Raw genomic sequence first — 19777 nt, forward strand, 5'->3', positions numbered from 1 at the left:
AAAATCGTTTTCACAAAGGCTGTTTTGAATAACTGTGAGTCTGGATTCTTAATTTCTATTTATCACTTAAAAGCGCTGTGGTCTGGGAGAGACATGTTGAATAAAAAATGCTTCTTAAATCAAAAGCTACTCAGTTACAATCTACCAGGACGCTTATTTTTTTTTTTCAATTTTGTTCCATTCCAAAGTATTATTGGACAGCCACAATGAGCTTATCTTCTATTTCACAGAGAGTGGGAAGGCAGGGAAGGTTCCCCTACTGTGTGCTGCATATTATCTGACCAGATAATGTGTCATCCTGATCCTAGTGACCTTCTCTTCAAATGGCCTTACTAACATGGCTATCCACCCCTGTATCCATCACCGATATATTCCCAAGGGTCTTCTTACAACTTCTGTCAAACACAATGATAGGTAAAGAAGAAAGATGTCAGGCCATGCTTTTCAATCAAAGATCTACTCAGACTTGTAAGTCTTTCCCCTAAATGGGTAGTATTCTCAGAAGAATAAAATACTGTCATTGCTCTATCAATAAAAAATTTTACAGTTTCTTTAAACACCTTAAAGGAAGTCAGTCTATAGATAGCATAGATAGATAGATGAAAGATAGCTATTTTGTTAATGGTACTTGATATTTTTGCACTGGAATGTGACCATTTGGATTTTGGATAAACATATTTTTAACAAGCTTTCAAACAACATTTGATAGTATCTTGTAAGCAGTGGTGTGAATTTATTTTGTGATCCAGATGAGGTTAGGTGTCCCATTCTCCTTTATTTAAACACTTATTTACTGGGCACCAACCATGTGTCAGGCACAGTTCTAGGTATGAATTGGGACAAAACTCAAGATCCCAAGAAAGTGTGGCATCCTGGAAGTCAAGAAAGAAGGTATATCAAGGACAATAGAGCAAGCAAATATATCAGCTGCTGCCAGTTGTAAGTCAGGGGGCATGAGGATTGAGAGTTGAGCAGGGGTTTAACAACAAGGTCATTCTGACTGCTAGTAGCTGGAATGGGAGTGAGGAGGACGAAAGCCTGCTTGGAGAAGTTTGAAAGGGAAGAAAGAGGAGACATTGAAGAAAGTTCTGAAGGAGCTATACTTTAAGGAAACTTAACAAGCAGGACCATAGGGGGGAAATTTGGTCAAGAGAAAGACTTTTTTCTTTTTTTTAATATGAGAGAAAAATAAAAACTTGTTTGGAAACGAATGCAAATGAATCAGTAGAAAAAGAAAAATAGAAAAGACAGGAACAATTGTCTTTTACTCATTGTATGGTTGTTTGAAGATTTAGTTGTGGAAGAATGCAAGAGCTCGTAAAGTAAGAAGGAAAGATACATGGCTTATAAACCACCTCAAACAACAGAAATCAAATTGTATAAGTGGGGGGTGGTAAAGCAAAATTAAAATCTAAACCATGTTTTAATATGAATTAATGTGCTGAGTCCACAACCAATATGTAGCTTTTACTGTAGCAATTTGAGTTGTAGGCTAGAGAATGTAGAGTACTTTCAGGTCAAGATTTTATTTATCCAGGATGATTGGGGACTGGGATATTTTGCCTAAGAGAATTATAATAAGTTTACCTGAAGTGGATTTGAGTAGTATAAAATATACTTAACCCTAAAACTGCATCAAGTAGCCTTGAGTCTTTTATGATTTATTTGACACACTAAGAAGTTGCAAGAAGTCTCACAGTTAATATTATGAACACTGTAAAATATTGAGTATAATACATAGGCAGATGGATTCATTTTATACTAACCCTTTTATGTGAATCTGTAAAGGACCAGACAGTAGGTATTTTCAGTTTTGTGGAGCATAGGGTTTCTGCTGTAGCTACTTTACTCTACCATTGTAGCTTGAACGTAACCATGGACAGTACATAAAGGCATGAGTGTATTCCAATAAAATTTTATTTATAAAAGAAGACAGAGGACTGGATTTGGATCATGGACTATAGTTTTCCAGCCTTTGCCCTAGAGGATGATTTATTTTTTTTAAAAAACCCCTTGACATTAGATAAAATTATATTATGGTTAAGGCTGCAGGGCCATAAATAGCCTTGGATGTCTCCCCTTTTTGTAAGTGGTGCATTTGATGTAAGTAAATCTCTGACATGAAGGCATATCACAGTATTGAGTGTTCAGGTTTTAAAGCCAGAGAAAGGTGATTTAGGATGACCTTGTACAGATCCCTTCACCTTTTTAGGTCTTAGTTTCCTCATCTGTAAAATGGGGATAACATCTATTTCATGAGGTGATTGTGAAGAGTTATGAGTTTCCTTTGGGTGTGTGTACATGCTTATTTTACTTATATCACCCTATTTCCCTGGATTTTGGCTCTTTGGTATCACATTGAGCATGAACTTTTTCACTTAAGAGTTTCTTTAGTGTTTGTTATTTGGATGTCACAGAAGTGGAGATGTGTTGTAGATCTATCTCTTAGGTAAGAGGCATCACCCACCAAATTCCACCTTCCCAAACCTCTTCATCCTACTGAGGTCTTCCAGGTCAAATGACAATTTTATTCTCAATATGGCAGTTTCTCACAGCTAGTGATAATGTCTTTGAAAGAGTTTAACCAACTTCGATCCTTTGGTTCATTAGGATGGCAAACAATTAAAATCCAAGTCCCCATCCAGAGATCTTCCTCTGTGTGAGCTACTGTGTTGAGACAGCAACTTGAGATGGAGCCATGGGGTAGAGCATCCTGGTCATGTGAATTACAGATGCTCTCAGTGCCCTTGGGTCTGTCCGGACATCAAACACTAGACAATTGAATGGTCACATTCTCATGCCTTCTAAAATGTCTGGAGATTCGGTGAACCATACTTTGCCCAAGGCCTGGCTGATGGAAGTTTGTATCTACCTAGCCGGGCGGGACTTGCCCCATCCACGTCTAACGTAATCCTACAAAGTGATGGAAGCTTCAGGAAGAGTCAGTCTTAACAATGGAAGAAAACCCAACTTCCCTTTCCTCCCCATTCAGCATCTTGAGCCACTGCAACTCAGCGAGCAAATGGGTCATCTCCTTGAACTTCCTGGGCCAGGAATGAGTTACAAGTAGAAGACAGTTACTTGAAATCCAGATCTAAATTCATCAGACACCTCCATGGAAATTCTAGTTTTGTCCCCATGTTACAGATGGGAAACCTGAAACACAGAGAAGTTAATAATCTGACCAGGTTGAGCGTCTTTTGGTTACTTTGTACTCAGGATCATCCTTTGGAGGCCATTACACTGGACTGTCCATCCAGATGTGGCAGTCACTTCCTCTTGTCTTCCACAGCTCTGACAGTTGGCACTGCAATGGCCTCTTTCCCTGTCGCACCCCTTTGCTCAGTGTCTCCTGCTTAGCAGGGGTTCTATGGACTTCTGGTGAATGCATGCAAGAATGAAAAGCATCAGTGACATTAGGTAAAAGCACTCATGCAAGAAAGAACTAGCTGAGACAATGTTTAAAACAAAGGGAATACTTATCTCAACCTCATCAAGATGTATCTATCGAACAAGCACAGCTTTGCTGTCTGCCCGTCACACCTCAATACGTAAAATAAAACAAAGGGGTGTCATTGCTGTGAGGAGACTCCTCGGTAAATGCTGCACTTTATTTCAGTCATATTCAGCAGTCCCCAATCGCACCATGGCATACCTTTATTACAGAACATAAAATAGATAAATTCAGCAGGATGGCAAAGAAACAACAGCAGGGGCCAAGCAGGACAGAGGGAAGAAACTAGCCTGAACATTTTTGTGTTATTACAGTTCTCCTTCATTTACTCCTTTTTCCCAAGTCATTTCCATTCTAAGGAAAGGAGCGGAGATGCTCCCTGAATTTCCCTTCTGTTGTTACTTATCTAGATGGGTGGTAAGTGCATTGGGCAGAGGTCATGTCTACACTCTAGGAGACTTTCAAAAATATTTACACCACAGGTGGGGCCGAGCCTTGTTCACAAACCCGACCCACCTGAGAAAAGAATGCAGAGTCTGTAGGAACCAACCAGCCTCCCCTTGTGCTCAGGTTAAACTTTCCATCCCGATGCCAGACCACAAAGAACAGAGCGCCCCAGAAGATTCCTGGAAATTGGGCAGCACTGAGATGACCTTAAATCAGTGTTGCCTTGGAGACGGTTGCAGTGTGTTGGAATCAGCCATGGGGCTGCGTGTATGCTGCTACTGACCTTGCTGAAGGGAAGGGCAAGGTCAGGAGGTCTCGGAAGAACCAATTCTGTGTGGCATATTGATTTGGGCAAATATGTTTACACATGAAACCTCTTCTTTTGGTGCTCCCATTTGCCAACTACATGATCTCCTCTTTTGAATTGCAGCATAGTCTCTTCGGTGCTCAGAGAAGGTGTCTCTTATGCCAGATGGGAAAGGCTGCTGAGATTGAAACTCTGGGTGTTGGACAGACCTAACTGTCTGTATCTGCAAGCTAGCCATTAGCAAGGTGATCAAATGCCAAAGGGAGAACCTGGCTTGCCTTTCTTTCATGCCAAGCCAAGACTCGCGTCCTCCATCCCATTGGTCCTTCTATACCATTAAAAGAAGACTGGGTCTCAGCACAAAGGTACTGCTCTTGGATCAGGGAGTCTACTTCCATTGCTCCTGTCTCCAGAGAAACCTTAGACATCTCAGCCTAGCTGGGCTATAACCTGGACCCTTAGGTCCTGGTTATTTACTTTTAGGGAACAAAGAACTTGCCATTGACTAGGTAGTCAAGAACACCCAGACTCCTCAAACATCATTTTTACACTAAGGGAAACACTTCTCAGACTCCAGTCATTTCAGATAGGATTCCTGAAAAAGACATTCTTTCATTCTCTCCCTACAGGCATAAACATTCTGCATTTTAAACTCAAAACATACAATGTTATCTACTTCTGGTGTCTTATGTAACTTTTCAGGAATGCTGCAAGACTTTCCGGGCTCCGTGAGGTTGGGAATGGGGAATGGAGAGAAGGGGGCTGGAGGTCCGGGGCGGGGAGAATGGGGAGGAGGGAAAAAAAATCCAGTGTTTCCATACATCAACTGAGTTGGCTGTGTGTGACAAGAAGTTACTGCAATTAAGATACAGGCCGGATGTGTGGGCTAAGCAATCTCAGCTGATATCGCAGGCATTTATTGATAATGAAAACTTCGAGGAAGGGAGTTGGAAAATTGTTGTCTTTAGTGGTTTCCGAGGCAAGAGGACAAACCATATGGATTAATCAAAAAAATTACAGCACCTTATCTAGGAGAAGAGAAAACTGTTTATTTTACTGCAAAAGGAATGTTTCTGTCAAGTTTTAATGTCAATCTTCTAGGTTACGGCTTTACATTGTCCACTCTACCACACAGGCACATTGTCCTGCTTTAAACAATCATTTTGGAGCTGCTGAATGAGCTGCCAAGTGGCCCCAGCTATGAGAATACGGGATATACATTCAGAGGAGGTCACATCCCAAATCCCTTGATTACGTGGGCCACCTGAACCCAGCTGAATCTGAATTTGCCTATCAGGAGAAGAAGTAAATATCCCCTCTAGAACTAATGAAATAAAGTGGATTTCATTTGAAATGATGCTATTTTCAAGCAAGACATTATCAGGGAAAAAACTAAAAAAAAAAAAAAAAAAAAAAAAGCCCTGGAATTTTCTTTGGAATTGCAGTGGTAAGTTAGTGGGAATAATTAGTAAAAATCAGAACTCTTGAGGGACTAGTTTAAAAGTAAAATATAAGAATAGAATACCTTACCTAAATGCTAAACAGAGAGTAAAAATTTCGGAAATATTACTATCATACATAGGGAAATACAATGACAGGTATAAAGAAAAGTCAGAAGCTTTCCTGAGAGTAAAATTGCAAGATCTTTTACTTAAAAACTACATGCTGCATATGAAATGAGCCTTCATAATTAGACAGTCACCACGTCTTCGTTGCCCTCCTAAAGAAGGCACTTTGAAAATTACCCCATTTCAGATTTCTCTTGGATGAGCACATTAGCATGTTTGCTGTATCATCCTCCATAGAATGAGTAAGAAAGTCAGGTCACCTATCACCAATAAAACAAAAATTGAAACGAACAAACAAAAAGAAAACAAAAATTGGATAGAGATGGTTCCCTGAAGCATATCTACCTGAAAAAAATTGGCCTGCTGGATTATTGAATCAATCTACATAGAGACTCATGATTATATGAATGGGTTAATATCTCATTTGGATTTTTATCAAGCTCAAAATAGCTCAAACCTGGTCGGCATCGGTTCACATACTTTCTAGAAATCACTCAGGTAAGTTGTTTGAGTTGGAAGCAACCTGAAACTACAATAAGAATTTAGGCTGCTTCTGGAAGACCTTCCAATAAAAGCTGAGTACCAGGGAATTCAGATGAGCGGTCTCAGCTTTAAATATTTAGATAACATTAAGTGTCAGGTCTAACTGGAAAGTCTGCCCATGTTGAATTTACCTGTCTCATAGACTATTACGATGCCCTCATGGAAGATGGAATGCCTGGCTATCAGAAACAAATATTCAAGCTTTGTTGGTCTCTGCAGAACTTCTAGGAAAGCGGAGTAGAGAGGACCCCTTGGTACCACCTGCTTTTTGTGAAGGATGGAATGGCCCATCCTCTGACATTGCATTCCCTCTCTCCGTGAGCAAGTTTTAATCAGGCAAGTAGATACAGTATTCTGTCTGGACCCAGGTGACAGATATGTTTGTGCAATAGATGCAAACGAAGAAATTAACTTTCTTAGAAAGAGATTCATGTGTGTCCACCAATCAAAAGAGCCAGTAACTGGGGCACTGAGACTTCGAGCGGCTGCATTCTGATGAAGCTCTGTTTCCCTGGCAACAGCAGCTCTGCAGACAGGAACCTGGAATTTCTTTTAATGTTGTAGAGGAGAACACATAAGCGACAACAGGGGGGCTTTTATCCAGGTGTGTTTACGAAACCTGCCTGTAGTTTCCCTTACAGGGGGAGAAAGAGGCGATTTGTAAAAATTTCCACATAGGGGACACAATAAGTTTAGAGGCTCTTATTCCAAGGGTGTCTATTCTCTGATTTCTAGAGTATCTTTGAGGGTTGGTATGGATGTTTCATAAAACAAATTAACCATTGAATGGGCCAACCCATTAGCGTGACTCATGCCACTCATTATTTATATGATGTGTCTACACACCTACATTTATATGTGATCATACTGTTTTGGAAATCGAGGGCAGGGAAGATTCTGCAGCTGTCAATATCTTACATCATCTCATACACTTAATACAATTTCCAGAAAAGAAACAAAGTCAAGGGCGCCTGGGTGGCTCAGTTGGTTAAGCGACTGCCTTCGGCTCAGGTCATGATCCTGGAGTCCCGGGATCGAGTCCCGCATCGGGCTCCCTGCTCGGCAGGGAGTCTGCTTCTCCCTCTGACCCTCCTCCCTCTCATGCTCTCTGTCTCTCGTTCTCTCTCTCTCAAATAAAAAAAAAGAAAGAAAGAAAGAAACAAAGTCAATAAAGCACCACTTCTCAGTTCTTCCTGCTCACCTCACTATTGAGCAAGGACTGCTACTCAGAATGACAGTCATTTCACATGCTTTGTTTGCTTTCTTTAGCCCCTAGTCTGGGGAAATGTGTCATCCTGACTTTAATTTATTCTATACAGCGTTCATTATACTTGTGGTTACTTTTCTGTAGCATCACGGGATATCAAAATTGCAGGTAACCTTAAATACTGTCTACTCCAGTGCTCTAACCTAACTGAAGTATCACTTTCTTCCACCAGTCATCATTCTGGGGAGACAGAGAGTTACAGCATGATCCTACCAATGAAAGGGGCCCACTCCCATATTTATCAACTTTCATTTTCAGCAAGGTCTTCAGTGCACCTATGTTTGATCCTTTGGAGGGGTACAGAATTAGTCTGCTCTTTCTTTTTTCTTTTTTTCCTCATGTTTTATATTTTAGAGCAGTTTTAGGTTTAAGGAAAAATTGAACAGAAAGTACAGGTGGTTCCCATAAACCCTTCTCTCTCCTGCATTCACTTTCCCTTATTACCAGCATTTTATATGGTTGTGATACATTGGTTATCATTGATAAGCCAATATGGATACATTATTATTAGCTAAAGTCCACTGTTTACTTCAGGGTCATCCTTGGTGTTGCACATTCTCTGGGTTTTGACAAATGCATAATGACACGTATCCACCGTTACAGTATCATAAAGAGTCGTTTCACTGCTCTAAAGAGCCTCCCCGTTCCAGCCATTCATCTCTCTCTCCCCCGCCCCTCAACCCCTGGAAACCATTCATCCTTTCACTGTCTCCACAGTGTTTTCTTTTTCAGAATGTCATATTGTCCTAAACATACAGTATGTAGCCTTTTTAGCCTGTTTTCTCTCACTTAGCGATATGCATTTAAAGTAACTCCATGTCTTTTCCTGTTTCATGGCTTGATAGCTTATTTCTTTTAATCACTAAATAATATTTTGTTGTTTGGATGTAACGCGGTTTATTTATCCATTTACCTGCTGCAGGACATCTTGGTTGTTTCCAATTTTTAGCAATTATGAATAAAGCTGCTGTAAACATTTGTGTGCAAGTTTTTATGTGAATGTACATTTTCAATTCATTTGAGTAAATACCTAGAGGTATGTCTGCTGGATTGTTAGATTGTATGGTGAGACTATGTTTAGCTTTGGTCTTCCTGTCTGTGCCAGGGTGGCGCGTGGTGCACGCTGATCGATTGGGATGCCCCGGCTGTGCCCTCAGGATGACCGAGTGGGAGACAGCTGGACCTGCAGTGGTGGAGACCCCTGACATCAAGCTCTTTGGGAAATGGAGCACTGATGATGTTCAGATCAATGACATTTCCTTGCAGGATTACATTGCAGTGAAGGAGAAGTATGCCAAGTACCTGCCCCACAGTGCAAGGTGATATGCAGCTAAGCGCTTCCGTAAGGCACAGTGCCCCATTGTCGAGCGTCTCACCAACTCAATGATGATGCATGGCCGTAACAATGGCAAGAAGCTCATGACCGTGCGCATTGTCAAGCATGCCTTCGAGATCTCCCATCTGCTCCCTGGTGAGAACCCCCTGCAGGTCCTGGTGAATGCAATTATTAACAGCGGTCCCCGGGAGGACTCAACCCGCATTGGACGAGCCGGAACAGTGAGGCGTCAGGCTGTTGACATGTCCGCCCTGCTCTGTGTGAATCAGGCCATCTAGCTGCTGTGCACAGGTGCCCGTGAGGCTGCCTTCCAGAACATCAAGACCATTGCTGACTGCCTAGCAGATGAGCTCATCAATGCAGCCAATTCTGTGTGGCATATTGATTTGGGCAAATATGTTTACACATGAAACCTCTTCTTTTGGTGCTCTTCCAGTTCCTAGGCTATCAAGAAGAAGGACGAGCTGGAACGTGTGGCCAAGTCCAATCGCTGATCACCTGGCTGTGACCTCAATGAACCTGTCTGCCTTTAGGGCAGCCTTAAAAAAAGAAAAAAAAAAAAAGACTGTGTTTAGCTTTGGTAAGACACTGCCAAACTGTCTTCTAAAGTGGCTCTAAGAAGCAGTATTTTGAAACTATTTTTGGAAGGAGCAAAAAGGCATATATATATATATATGCCTTTTTTAAAAAGTAAGCTCGGGGCGCCTGAGTGGCTCAGTCGTTAAGCGTCTGCCTTCGGCTCTGGTCATGATCCCAGGGTCCTGGGATCGAGCCCCGCATCGGGCTCCCTGCTTGGCAGGGAGTCTGCTTCTCCCTCTCCCACTCCCCCTGCTTGTGTTCCCTCTCTTGCTGTGTCTCTCTCTGTCAAATAAATAAATAAAATCTTTAAAAAAAAAAAAGTAAGCTCAACGTGCAACACAAGACTCGAACTCACAACCCCAAGATCAAGAGTCTCATGCTCTACACACTGAGCAGCCAGGCACCCCACAAAAAGACATATTGTAGGAATGAATTCATTCGTCATTTGTATATTGCTAGATATTGAAGATAAATTAAATAATAGAAAGGAGTGTATTTCTTTCTTATATTAAAGGAAAGCCTAATACTATTCACACATGATAAAGACCAAATATATATTGTTTTAATTTATTACATAACTCTCAGTTCAACCAACCAATTCCATTGTGTATGTAACCCTAGAAGAGTGCCTGGCATATCGTGCGCCAGTGATGGGTAACTCTATTTGCAAATATTATTCAGGCCTTTGCTTTTATCTCATCCCATATCCTTCCTGAGTCTCAAAGTCCTTCAGCCTCAAATAACCTCCCCCTGCCCCCAGGCCCCGCCATTGTCATGGCATCAGCATCCTCTCTGCCAAAGAGCCATAAGAACAACAAGGGCGCGGGTGATGCATTCTGCCTTCCTCCTCTATTGCTGAGCTGGATCCATGTCCTTAACCTATGGCCAAATCATTCACGTGGCTGATTCCATTGTTGCTGATGTGAGGATCAAGCTTTCGCATTGTCAGGGTAGGTAGCAGCCCTCACTGCTTTCCCCAACCACCCAAATACTATCCTACCCTTCTCTACAATAAATGATACATATGTCCTGGGAGCAGAACGTCTTCTCTTCCTCCTTCCTCCCATCTTGCTTTCTTTCCTTCGTTTATTGAGTGTGGTTTTGCAGGGTGAGAGATATAACTAAGACATCACTCTGTCTAGAAGAGCCTGTGTTTCATAGAGAGGGATAAACATGGAACCAGAAAAGTGCAGGGCCACGCGTTAAGTGAGATATCTCATCACAAAACTCCCAGACCACAGAGAGGTGCTGCGAGTTCCTCTGTGGTGTCATGGGGGTGGGGTGTGAGCTTTCAGCTGAGCCTTGAAGTGTGGGTAGGAGTCTGTTTAAAACAGATGGGGATGTGGAGGGAAAGATGGAATGAGAAGCGAGTCCTCCTGATCAACATATCTCTGCAGCAGAAGTTAAAAAAAAAAAAAAAAAAGCAGCTGGCTAGAAAGAGGTAGTGGTGTGGAGGAAGCAACGAACATATTAGAACATTTTCCACAAACCTTCCCAAAGGGGGAGAGACCCAGCACAGCTGGAAGCCACTGAGACCGGGGAATGCCTGCTGGTACCCTGGATACGTAGAGATGCGTGTTTGTTCGTGAGTGTCGCTTACTCTCTCATTTTGCACAAGGCAAGCCCTGCTATCTGTGAAGACAAAGCCTTGGTATTCTGCACGCTCAGAATATGGAAGTAAGGCAGTCACTTGCTGGAAATCACTGAAAAGGAAATGCCCTTGGTTCTTCAGATGGAAGAACTAAATCAATGCTTTGCATTCCTGGACCATCAGCAGCAGCAGGAACTTGTCAGAAATGCACATTTCCGGGCCCCACTCCAGATCTTCTGGATCAGAGCCTCTGGAGGTGGGGCCCAGAAATCTATGTTTTAACAAGTTCTCCAAGGAATTGTGATGCCGGCTGAAGTTTCAGAACCACTGCCTCAGACAACTGTAGTTGTAGTAATCAAGCCTTTATCTCTGTCATTAATAAACCAGATTCGAACAAAAGAAAAAACAAACTGTAGGAAGGGGACAGTTTCAGGATTTTAGCACAACTGCTACTGAGTAACATAGTGAAACTAATCTAATCTATTGCTTCACTTTCTTGAGATAAAGCAAATCTTCTGGACCTATGCAAAAGTATAAAAAGCATAGGGTGCCTGGGTGGCTCAGTTGGTTAAGCGACTGCCTTCGGCTCAGGTCATGATCCTGGAGTCCCTGGATCGAGTCCCGCATCGGGCTACCTGCTCGGCAGGGAGTCTGCTTCTCCCTCTCCCGCTCCCCCTTCTTGTGCTCTTTCTCTCTCTCACTCTCTCTCTCAAATAAATAAATAAAATCTTTTTAAAAAAAAGTATAAAAAGCATAATAAAGATCACTGAACTATAAAAATGTACAGTGTTTTGTTTATCCACTTTGACAGTTCAGCTGTAAATGTTTATAGCACTTGATAAACCACATGAGAAAACACATCGATCCATGTGAAAGACATAACAGTAATCAAGGCTTGAGAAGTGTTGGCAGGGGCTGGGGGCTCCCCGTCATAAAGTCAGAGAAAGGGGGCTGAGGGCCAAGCCGTATTGATAAATATTTACAAGCAAATCACCGAAGAATGAGAGAGCCTCTATTATAGTCGAAAGGCAACAGGTCAGTTTTGAATAGTGGCATCTGAAACTGGAAACAAATTTGTTGCTGAAATACAAATTGGAGGAAATTGCTTTTGTGGGAAAACATTTCCTCTCCTCAGTGGGTTTCTCTTTTGTGTTCTGCCTGTTCTGATCGTGGAATTTTAGAGGGATTGGGATCTCCTGATAGGGGCCTGGCTTCTGCTGCAAGCTCCCCATGGTGGCCTTAGGCAAGGTGCCTTCTTGGTGTCTGCTTTTTCTCATCAACAATGGCTACCTCACTCCCGAACTCCCTGTCAGATGCTGTAAGAGCTCCAGATGATTGTTTCTAAATACAGAGCCCTAAAATAAAAAAATAAAATAAAATAAAATAAAACAAAATAAAATATAAAATAAAATAAAATAATAAAATAAAATAGCCTGAGGAGCTCACTACAATCATCCCGATCTTCTTCTCCCTTCACCGTGAGTTCCTAATTCAGAAGATTTTAAATCGTGGTTTGGAGCTCAATGTTGTCAGGAATTTTTAAACATAGGAAGGAGGTTGTGTCTCTGAAAAATGTGAACAACAGGAAATAAGGGCTGCTGTCTTTTTCTTCAAATAATAAAAATTGCCAAATGGTGGGATCATGCACAGACTTTTCTTAAAAGGTGCCTACTGAGACCCCCTCCTTGATGTCATTTTCAGAAGTCTTTTGAGCAGAGAGCTTGAACAGAGGTATCACAGGGCGAGGAGGAATGGAAATGGGGGAGAGCTGTTTCCCAAGTACAGTTAGGCTGGGAGTTCAGAGAAGATGAGCAAATACGGGCCTGGTTGCTGTGGGAGAAGGCATTAACCATAAGGGAACTAAGTATTAAGTTGAACTTCATCCACATTTAAAAACTCTGCTCTTCAAAAGACACCATTAAAAGAAAAGACAGCTTGGAATTAGAGAAATGATTTGGAAGACATATCTGATCAAGGATATCCAGCATCCTGTGTATATAAAGAACTCCTACAATTCAATAATAAAACAGAGAGAACCTAATTCAAAATATGGCAGAAGATTGAAATGGACACTTTACAAAAGAAGATACCTGAATGGCCAATTAATGTCTGCAAAGGGTGCTCAGAATCAATGATCATCAGGAAAATGGAAGTTATAACCACAATGAGATATCACTAAATACCGACCAGAATGGTTAAAATTAAATTTAAAAGATTGACAACACTGAATGTCGGTGAGGTTGAGAAGCAGCTGGAACTCTCAAACACTGCTGGTGAGAGTATAAAATAGTACAACCGCTTTGCGTAAAAGAGCTGGCATTTTCTTGTGAAACTAAATCTTCACCCTACTCTACCGCCCAGCAATTCCACTTCTAAGTGTTTACCCAAGGGAGATAAAAATCTATGTCCACAAAAAGGCTTGTATAAAACTGTTCATGGCAACTTTATCCATAATAGCTTTATTTTTTAAAATTTTATTTTATTTTATTATGTTCTGTTAGTCCCCATAAAGTACATCATTAGTTTTTGATGAACCATAATAGCTTTAAATTGGAAACAGCACAGGTGTCTACCAGTAGGATAATGGATGAATAAATGGTAGTGTATTCACATAATGAAAGAAATTCATATAATTTATATAGTGATCAGCAAGAAGAAGGGACAAACTCCTGATACATACAACATTGTGGATGGATCTCGGAAACATGCTGAATAAAAGAAACTTTACAGAAAAGTGTATTTAATAAATGATTCCTTTAGGTGAAGTCCTAAAGGAGTGACGGTGATATGCTTCTGTCCTTGTCCGTTCAGGCTGCTATCATAAAAATACCACAGACTGGGTGGCTTAAACACTGTTGAATAAGACAAATTCAACCAAGCAAATTTGAAGACCTAATTGGCTTTATGAAGTGATTCATGAATTTAGGCAGCATCCCATCTGGCAAGTAGAGAAATGCTCCAAGGAGTTGCACAAAATGGAAGAGGTCTTTTTTGTTTTGTTTTGTTTTCCCCCGGAAAGAAGATGGGACAAGAAGTTCTTAGCAAAAGAAAAGAAAGGCTTATTTCAGCAAGGTCATCTTCTCTTAGCAGGAAGGAGAGGGGGGTCTCCTTAGGTGTATTGCCTTATTTTCCTTTGGGGGGATGGGAAGAACCCATGTGACAGATTACCTCATTGGAACTGACCAGAAAATTCCAGATTGGTTGGTTTAAAATGCCACTGCTGGGGAAGTTGAAATTGCAATGGAGTCCTGGTTTACTGTCCTAGGGACAAGCAACTTGGGCTTTGTGGCTTTCTTTTTTTTTTTTTTTATTCTTATGTTAATCCCCATACATTACATCATTAGTTTTAGATGAAGTGTTCTATGATTCATTGTTTGTGCATAACACCCAGTGCTCCATGCAGAACGTGCCCTCCTCAATACCCACCACCAGGCTAACGCATCCTCCCACCCCCCTCCCCTCTAGAACCCTGTTTGTTTTTCAGAGTCCATCGTCTCTCATGGTTCGTCTACCCCTCCGATTTCCCCCGCTTCTTTCTTCCCCTCCCGCTACCTTCTTCTTCTTCTTTTTTTTTTCTTAACATATATTGCATTATTTGTTTCAGAGGTACAGATCTGAGATTCAACAGTCTTGCACAATTCACAGCGCTTACCAGAGCACCTACCCTCCCCAGTGTCTATCACCCAGTCACCCCATCCCTCCCACCCCACCCCCCACTCCAACAACACTCAGTTTGTTTCCTACGATTAAGAATTCCTCATATCAGTGAGATCATATGATACATGTCTTTCTCTGTTTAACTTATTTCGCTCAACATAATACCCTCCAGTTCCATCCACGTCATTGCAAATGGCAAGATCTCATTCCTTTTGATGGCTGCATAATATTCCATTGTGTAGATATACCACATCTTCTTTATCCATTCATCTGTCGATGGACATCTTGGCTCTTTCCACAGTTTGGCTATTGTGGACATTGCTGCTATAAACATCGGGGTGCACGTACCCCTTCGGATCCCTACTTTTGTATCTTTGGGGTAAATACCCAGTAGTGCAATTGCTGGATCATAGGGTAGCTCTATTTTCAACTTTTTGAGGAACCTCCATACAGTTTTCCAGAGTGGCTGCACCAGCTTGCATTCCCACCAACAGTGTAGGAGGGTTCCCCTTTCTCCGCATTGTGGCTTTCTTTTTAACACAAGGAATATTTACTTCTCACTGTTCTGGAGGCTGGGAAGTCCAAGATCAAAGCCTTGGCAGATCTGGTCCCACTGAGGGCCAGATTCCTGGCTTTCACAGAGCCACCTTCCTGTGTTTTCACGCGGACAAGAGAGGCATGATTTCTCTTGTGCCTCCTCTTACAAGAAAATTAATCCCCCTGATGGGGGCTCTACTTTCATAACTTAATTACTTCCCAAAGTGTCCACCTCCAAATACCAACACTTGGGGATTGTGGCTACAAAATGTGAATTTGGGGAGAACACGAACATTCAGTCCATGGCATATTCTGTATCCTGATAGGGGCTCAGACTGCATAAGGTTCGATGCATCTGTCAAGTTGGTGAACGTGCACTTAAGATCTATCCACTCCATGCATGTAAATTTACCTCAAAAGGGGAGAAAACACCATAAGGAACTACAGAGAAGAAATTTGTGTGTGTATGAATCATCTGGGAGATTTGTAAAAAACATACATTCCTGGATCTTATCTCCAGGTAATCCGATGGTGGAGCTCAGGAAACAGAATTATCTAAGAATCTCAGGACGATCAGGAGCGGCTCTGAGGTGTATGCTGAGAACTAATTTCCACACCACATGGTGGACTACAATCTGAAATTATCCTATGGCCATTTCCTCCACTTTGTAATCCAACCCAAAAGGGTTAAGGACTAAGAAAAGGATTAGTGACGAAAAGGGTTAATGACTCCGTAAACTTTGAAACATTTTAAGCATTACCAAAAAGAGTCCATAAAACCTTGTATTTGTGGGCGCCTGGGTGGCTCAGTTGGTTAAGCGACTGCCTTCGGCTCAGGTCATGGTCCTGGAGTCCTGGGATCGAGTCCCACATCGGGCTCCCTGCTCGGCAGGGAGTCTGCTTCTCCCTCTGACTCTCCTCCCTCTCATGCTCTCTGTCTCTCATTCTCTCTGTCTCAAATAAATAAATAAAATATTAAAAAAAAAAAAAAAAAAAAAACCTTGTATTTGTGTCCTTCCAAGGAGGAGATCTTGAACTTCCCATAAAAATATCTGAGGGCTGTGCTCTGAGCTTTGGGGACATTACTTCTTTAAGTCTTACTAAAATCTGATGAGGTATTTTATCACATCCATTTCTCAGGTGAAGACACTAAGGCTCAGAATTTAGGTGAACTTTTTTTAGGTCACAGAGTCAAGGCCAGCTTCCTGGGCGTGTAACCAGCATAGCTATGCAGGGTCCCCTTCTTCCTGGAATCAAAGCTCTACTGTCTCCTCTTGACATTTTAATTATTTTATCATTAAATTTCTGTTTTTAAAGTGAGGTCCAAAGAGACAATGGAGTGTACAATGGGAGTTGGAGTTTTAGCTTAGAAGTGGTCTTGCTTCGCTCTTCCCTCTTGCTGGCCATTGCAGCGGCCAAAATGAAGTTTAATCCCTTTGTGACTTCTGACCAGAGCAAGAACCGAAAGCGGCATTTCAATGCACCTTCCCACATTCGCAGGAAGATCATGTCTTCCCCTCTTTCCAAAGAGCTGAGACAGAAGTACAACGTTCGATCCATGCCCATCTGAATGGTGAAGTACATTCAACGAAGTACAACGTTCGATCCATGCCCATCTGATGATGAAGTGCAGGTTGTGCGAGGACACTACAAAGGTCAGCAGATTGGCAAAGTAGTCCAGGTTTACAGGAAGAAGTACGTCATCTACATTGAACGAGTGCAGCGAGAGAAGGCAAACGGCACAACCGTCCATGTGGGCATTCACCCTAGCAAGGTGGTTATCACCAGACTAAAACTGGACAAAGACCGCAAAAAGATCCTTGAACGTAAAGCCAAATCTCGCCAAGTAGGAAAGGAAAAGGGCAAATATAAGGAAGAAACAATTGAGAAGATGCAGGAGTAAAGTAATCTTATATGCGACTTGAAATAAAAACTGTTAAAACGAAAAAAAAAAAAAAAGAAGTGGTCTTGCTTCTTATTGCTTATCAGAGGCCACTGGCCTTCTTCTCTCCTCCCATCCCTGCCATTGGCTCTACCCTACGACAGAGCAGTGACTGTCTGCAGGATAAGACCCACATTCCACGTGGCTGTTAGCCTCCTGGGGGTTCTGGGCATGAGCACAAGGAGGGTCAGAGTCCTTGAAACGGGCAAGGCAAGAGAGGTCTCTGCCCTCGGCTGACAGTGTCTTGCCATGTTTCATAGGTGATGGCAAGAGCCACTGACCTGTCCCCAATCCAGGTACAAATCCCATCCCAACAAGGAGGCTGTAATCCCTTGGAGATTGCCCATCAAATGTGGGTTGGGGAGTTTGGCCTGTGGGAAAAGAGATTGACTTCTTCACCCCTTCAGGGCTCACATTTTTATTTTGCCCTGCCTTCCATCCCAATTACGTAACCAGCCCTGCACTGCACTAATAAATGACAGATTAGATTTGGAATCCAAATCTGACTCACCCTGATGCTCTTGCTTTTAACAATAGTTATGTTTAAGGCATGGTATTAAGTTCTAGAAATTCTACAGTTCCTTCCATCAGGTTGTTTACGATGATGCACAAATTGCAATCCCTGCCCCTCACATAGAATACAGGCTAAGGAGGTCAAGAACAAGTAAAAAGCAGATTGCCATACAGTGTGACAAATGCAGTGGCAGGAATAAGCAAAGGGTACCATGGAAGAAGAGATGTGGTACATCTAACCTAAGTTTGGAGGTCAAGGAAAGCTTCCTGGAGGAGGTGCCCTCTTAACTCTAACCTAACTGATGAAATGGACAAAACTAATGAAGAGTGTAAGGGGTAACAGACAGCAAGGACCAGTGAGAGAGAGTGGGGAGGACACAGGATTCAGTATGTTTCCAGGTTGAAAATGACATCTGGGATGTAGGGAAAAGGTGATTAAAAAAGAGGATGGACAGGTGGCATGCACTGGATGATGAAGGGTCCTGCGAAGCAGAGGAAGGAGCTGAAAACTCACTGGCATGTTTTAGGGGGACAAAGAATATGATAAATTTTACATCTGGAGGAAATCATTCTGGTGATCAGGAGAGTGAGCTGAATTCAACCTCTGTTTATTGCCAGTCAAAAAGATGACAGCAGGAGAATAAATCAATAATAACATTAGAAAACAAGAAACAGTACCATTGGTGAACTGAGATTTTGAGGAATCTCTAGAAGATAGAAAATATGAAAAAAATAGTGGACTCCCCTGTGTCCAGACTAGAGTTCAGAAGTTGGAGTCACAGGACCTGGAGAGGAAGCATCATGGAGCTCACTTGGGGGCTGTGGTTGAAGCGGCTGGAGCATGGTCCTCCCATCTCTTGCATCCTCATCTGGGCTGCACATGGACAGTCATGGTGTGTACCCAACACTTGACCAGAGAGGGTGGGTGCTACAGCAGGAAAATGGAGCAACATTATAGGAAGATATTGCCCCCTCATGGGAAGGACTCTCTTTCTTCTCCTGCCTTATCTCACTTTACATAATGCCCTCCAGATTCATCCATGTAGTTGCAAATGGCAGGACTTCCTTCTTTTTATGGCTGAATAATATTCCATTATAATACATTATATAATATATATTATATATATCCCATTTTTAATAGATTCATCCATGGAAGGACAGGTTGTTTCCATATCTTGGATATTATGACTAATGCTGCAATGAACATGAGGGTGCAGATATGCTTTTGAGATCCTGATTTCAATTATCTTGGGTATTTACCTGGGAGTGGGATTGCTGGATCATATGGTAGTTCAGTCAAATTGTTTTTTTCTTGAGAAACCACAGTGATGTTTTCCATAGTGACTACAGTTAACAATACAGTCCTGACTATAGTTAATAACACAGTACTATCGAAAGTTATTGAGAATAGATCTTAACCATTCTCACCACCACACACACACACACACACACACACACACACAGTTACCTCTGTTAACCCTTGAGGTGATAGATATGTTAATTATCTTGATTGGGTAATTGTTCTACAATGTGTAGGTATATCAGATTGTCACACTGTGCACTTTAAATATATATATACGTATATATATATAATTGCTTGTCAAAATTCCTCCATCAAGTTTAAAAAACCAAAAAAAAACCAGGGCTTTCACAACCAATGATTCACTTTTGCCACTGTCCTACCCTCACCAGAACCAGGTGCTGATAACTCAAAGGAGCCCAAGCAAGAGCTCTCAAATGCAAAGCCTAAAATGAAAGCAGTTAGAAAAAGAATAACAAAGGTGTAAGATTAAAAAGTAGACAGACTGAAAAATGAAAACGTAAATTAAAAAATTTCCCCAATAGCAGAAATGACTAATTAGAAAATGTTTTGGAAACAGAAAAAAAAAAAAAATTGCAATAGCAAAAATAAAACTGGAAGACATAATAAATCCAAGAAATATACAAGAAACCATATAAAACAGAACCATAAAAATGTAGTGAACGATATTTAAAGATGGAAATAATTATCCCTGTTCTTGGGCAAAGGGATTCAG

General features: G+C 41.7%; 2 pseudogenes across 2 annotated transcripts in view; both read left to right on the forward strand.

Moving 5' to 3' along the window:
* The window catches only part of LOC123837451 (small ribosomal subunit protein uS7-like), a 28858-nt pseudogene extending 19037 nt beyond the window's left edge, over window positions 1–9821 (forward strand). Inside the window, exons 2-3 of the transcript XR_010413494.1 lie at window positions 6462–6655; window positions 8692–9821. The product of XR_010413494.1 is annotated as a small ribosomal subunit protein uS7-like (transcript). The remainder of the gene's footprint in view (window positions 1–6461; window positions 6656–8691) is intronic.
* Window positions 9822–16670: 6849 nt separating this feature from the next.
* LOC123841131 (large ribosomal subunit protein uL24-like) lies at window positions 16671–17248 on the forward strand (annotated as a pseudogene). The gene has a single exon (XR_006790170.3). The product of XR_006790170.3 is annotated as a large ribosomal subunit protein uL24-like (transcript).
* The last annotated feature ends 2529 nt before the right edge of the window (window positions 17249–19777 follow it).

This window comes from Mirounga angustirostris, unplaced genomic scaffold (genome assembly GCF_029215605.1).
Source record: "Mirounga angustirostris isolate CCGP_5_RB_7025 unplaced genomic scaffold, mMirAng1.0.hap1 SCAF_8, whole genome shotgun sequence".
NCBI lineage: Eukaryota > Metazoa > Chordata > Mammalia > Carnivora > Phocidae > Mirounga > Mirounga angustirostris.